This window comes from Scyliorhinus torazame, chromosome 8, assembly GCF_047496885.1.
Source record: "Scyliorhinus torazame isolate Kashiwa2021f chromosome 8, sScyTor2.1, whole genome shotgun sequence".
In the NCBI taxonomy this organism is placed as follows: Eukaryota; Metazoa; Chordata; class Chondrichthyes; order Carcharhiniformes; family Scyliorhinidae; genus Scyliorhinus; species Scyliorhinus torazame.
The window spans coordinates 20,985,671-20,990,127 of NC_092714.1; positions in this window are offsets into that span (position 1 = coordinate 20,985,671).

Below are 4,457 nucleotides of genomic sequence, written 5' to 3' on the forward strand. Positions count from 1 at the left end.
CGGGAGGTTTCCGACAGGAAAATCGGCACGAACCGCTCATCGATTCCGGTACCGGTGAGACGCTAGCACCGGCGCAGCGTGAAACTCCCACCGATCGCACCAAAACGCCCGGAGAATGGCTGGGTCCTGGGCCATGCATGTGCAGGGCTTTTAAAAAAAAAAAAATTTAGAGTACCCAACTCATTTTTCCAATTAAGGGGCAATTTAGCATGGTCAATCCACCTATCCTGCACATCTTTGGGTTGTGGGATCGAAACCCACGCAAACACGGGGAGGGCATGCGCAGGGCTGATGACCTGCACCGGTCGCATCGTAAAACATGGCGCCGGCCGTGCTCGAACCCTAACCCGCTACCCCACAGCCCACCCCCTGGCCACCCCCACCAGTCCCCCCGGCCCTAGCAGAAGACCCCCGGCCAACGGCAAATGTCCTGGACGAGTGTGGCGGTGCTGATCACTGTCCGCAACCGGCATGCCAGGGTCCCAACCACTGGGACCACACATGGCCCGCGCCGTCGAGAACTCGGCCAATCGGGGGCGAAGCATCACCAGTGGGCCGGCCGATGATGCGCCAACGGCGTTGAAATGGTGCGTGGCATGTGTCAAGATGACGCCAGTTTGAAGAGGGCAGAGCATGGCGGACCGGTGTCAAACCGGCGCCAGCCTCGGTTCCGGTGTCGGAATCCATTCTCCGCCTGACCGGCAATTACGATTTTGGCGTCAGGCTATGGAGAATTCAGCCCAATGTTTCTGCCCAATTTTGTAGTTGTTGGATTGTTTTACAGAAATGTTGAAGCAAATGCAATGCAATTGGTCGGCCTTTTTGTATTATGCATGCTCCCAGATCTTTCTATGAATCATTTATCACCAGGGTTTTGTTTCCCAAGAATTGTAAAATTGCAATGCCGGTGCTTCTGCTAATGACTGTGTCAGTGTTTTGATGCGGCTTTGGTGGTCTTCATGCCAGAGGAAAGGCACATCCTTTCTCAACATTTGGGGCAGCATGGTTGCACAGTGGTTAGCACTGCTGCCTCATAGCACCCGGGTTCAATCCTGGCCTTGGATGACTGTCTGTATGGAGGTTGCAGGTTTTCCCCGTGTCTGCATGGGTTTCCTCCGGGTGCTCCAGTTTCCTCGCACTGTCCAAAGATGTACAGATTAGGTTGATTGGCCATGATAAATTGCCCCTTAGTGTCCAATGGTTAGGTGCGGTTACGGGTATGGGGCACTGGAGCGCGTCTAGGTAGACTGTTCATTCAGTGGCTCGGTGCAAACTTGATGGGCCAAGTGGCCTTCTTCTACTGTAGGGATTTTATGAAATTTCCTTTCGCGATGAAGATTTTTGAGCGAAGGTGGGAATGTATGGAGATATGAAATTAAAGAGATCTAGACTTCTTCAGAGATCATTCTTCTGTTGAGGAGTTGGCAAGATTTTAATATTCTTCATTTCAGTTGGATCGGGCTATGTGCCAGGACAGGAATCAATAGAACAAAAGAAATTAGCCTGCTGCATGGTGATGGCACACTTCAGACTGTTGAACATCAATCCCTCATTCCATTGCACTTGCATCAATAGTGCAGATTATGGTAATTTCCTTGCTTCATTCTGCCACAACAGCAAAGACATCGATTAAACAGACGCATCCAGGCCCAGTGCCTGTGATGTAGTCCGTGTAAGCTTGAAAGAAGTCCTGCCTAACATATAACCCCCTAAAAAATCTTGAAAACACTACAGTAGGAATGGGGGACAAAATGTAGTAAGCTCTTGGGACTTCTCTGCGATGTTTGGCACCAAGATTCAATAATAATTTTGCAGCAGTGTATCTTGGATTTAACTCTTCTAGTGTGGGTATTTTGTAAGGACAACATTTCAAAGTAGTGCTTAAACATCATGAATCAAAGCGTGCTATCAATTGTCTGCCCTTCTTTAGGACACACATAATTCAGCTATGCTCATTTGTGTGCTCTTGTAATCTTCTAATGATTCCGACTTTCGAATTGTCTTGTATGTGGATGCTACGCTTAGGGTTGTGAATCAATGGACAGACTTACATTCTCCTACAAGTGTAATATTGCAGCTCCCTTGAACAATAATAATCTTTATTAGTGTGGCATGGTGCACATTGACAACACTGGCGAGGCACCGAAGCATGGCGGTCGGTTTGGCGCCAACGTTCATTTTCGGCTGACTCCCGATCGCGATTCATGATTACGGCACTGCAAATCAGAGAATCCAGTCCTGCGTTCCTGCCTTACTCCATCTTTACACAATTTGTAAACTTCTGCCATATCATCCTTATAATTTGCATGATTCTATTAATAAAAGAATCCCCATGTTTCCAAGTATTTCTCTAAAATGTCACTGAAATTTAGATATGTCATCCTTGTTTTCAAATCCTTCCATGGCCTCACCTCCTCCTATCAATATTTGTAACCTTCTCCAACATGACAACACTCTGAAATCTCACCACCCCTTCCTAAACCTCTCTGCCTCTCTCTTCCTGTTAACTGGTTCCTTAAATTGGCTCCTCTAAGGGAGGGGGACGCAGTAATATTGTTGCTGGACTAGTAATCCAGCGACCCATGGTAATGCTCTGGGAACCCAGGTTCGAATCCCACCATGGCAGATGGTGAAATGTGATGGTCTTATTATAGAATATACAGTGCAGAAGGAGGCCATTCAGCCCATCGAGTCTACTCCAGCCCTTGGAGAGAGCACCTTATTTAGACCCATGCCTCCACCCTATCAAAGTGACCCCATCCAACCTTTTTGGACACCAAGGGGCAATTTAGCACGGCCAATCCACCTAACCTGCACATCTTTGGACTGTAGGAGGAAACCGGATCACCCAGGGAAACCCACGCAGATGTGGGGAGAAAGTGTAAACTCCACACAGACAGTCTCCCGAGGTCGGAATTGAACCCGGGTCAAAGAACAAAGAAAAAAGAAAAGTACAGCACAGGAACAGGCCCTTCGGCCCTCCAAGCCCGTGCCGACCATGCTGCTCATCTAAAATAAAATCTTCTACACTTTCAGGGTCCGTTTACCTCTATTCCCATCCTATTTATGTATTTGTCAAGATGCCCCTTAAACGTCACTATCGTCCCTACTTCCACCACCTCCTCTGGCAGCAAATTCCAGGCACCCACTACCCTCTGTGTAAAAAACACTTGCCTCGTACATCTCCTCTAAACCTTGCCCCTCGTACCTTGAACCCATGCCCCCTAGTAATTGATGCCTCCACCCTGGGGAAAAGTCTCTGACTATTCACTCTGACTATGCCCCTCATAATTTTGTAGAGCTCTATCAGGTCGCCCCTCAACCTCCTTTGTTCCAGTGAGAACAAACTAAGTTTATTCAACCCTCCATACCAGGCAACATCCTGGTAAATCTCTTCTGCACCCTCTCTAAAGCCTCCACATCCTTCTGGTAGTGTGGCGACCAGAATTGAACACTATACTCCAAGTGTGGCCTAACTAAGGTTCTATACAGCTGCAACATGACTTGCCAATTTTTATACTCAATGCCCCGGCCAATGAAGGCAAGCATGCCATATGCCTTCTTGACTACCTTCTCCACCTGTGTTGCCCTTTTCAGTGACCTGTGGACCTGTACACCTAGATCTCTCTGATTGTCAATACTCTTGAGGGTTCTACCATTCACTGTATATTCCCTACCTGTATTAGACCTTCCAAAATGCATTACCTCACTTTTGTCCGGATTAAACTCCATCTGCCCAAGTTTCCAAACGATCTAAATCCTGCTGTATCCTCTGATCGTTGGAGCTGTGAGGCAGCAGTGCGAACCACTGTGCCACCGTGCCGTCCCATGATGACTATGAGACCATGGATAAAAGCAAATTACTGCGGATGCTGGAATCTGAAGCCAAAAGAGAAAATGCTGGAAAATCTCAGCAGATCTGGCAGCATCTGTAGGGAGAAAAAAGAGCTAATGTTTTGATTCCAGATGACCCTTTGTCAAAGCTACAATGCATAGAAAATGGGAGAAATTTATACTGTGGGGTGAGGGAATGAAAGATGAGTCATAGCCACAGAAACCAAGGGAAAAGAGTGTTAATAGCCATGAGACCATTGTCGAATATCGTTAAAAACGATTCACTAATGCCCTCTAGGGAAGGAAATCGACTAACCTTACCTGGTCTGGCCTACATTTGACTTCAGACCCTCAGCAATGTGGTTGACTCTTAAATGCTCTCTGAAAAATGGCCGAGCGAGCCACTCAGTTCAAGGGCAATTAGAGACGGGTAACAAATCCTGAACCAGACAGCGACGGCCACAACCCATGAACGAGGAAGCATTTGGTTATCTAATAACCCTCCTTTGGCCCGAGATCAGCTTTTGGCTGATAATGCACCTGAGAAGCAAATTCGGGAATGTGATAACATTTTGGAGGCAGTGGGGGATTGTAAATTGCAGTTGTGGAGAGAAGCAGCCATT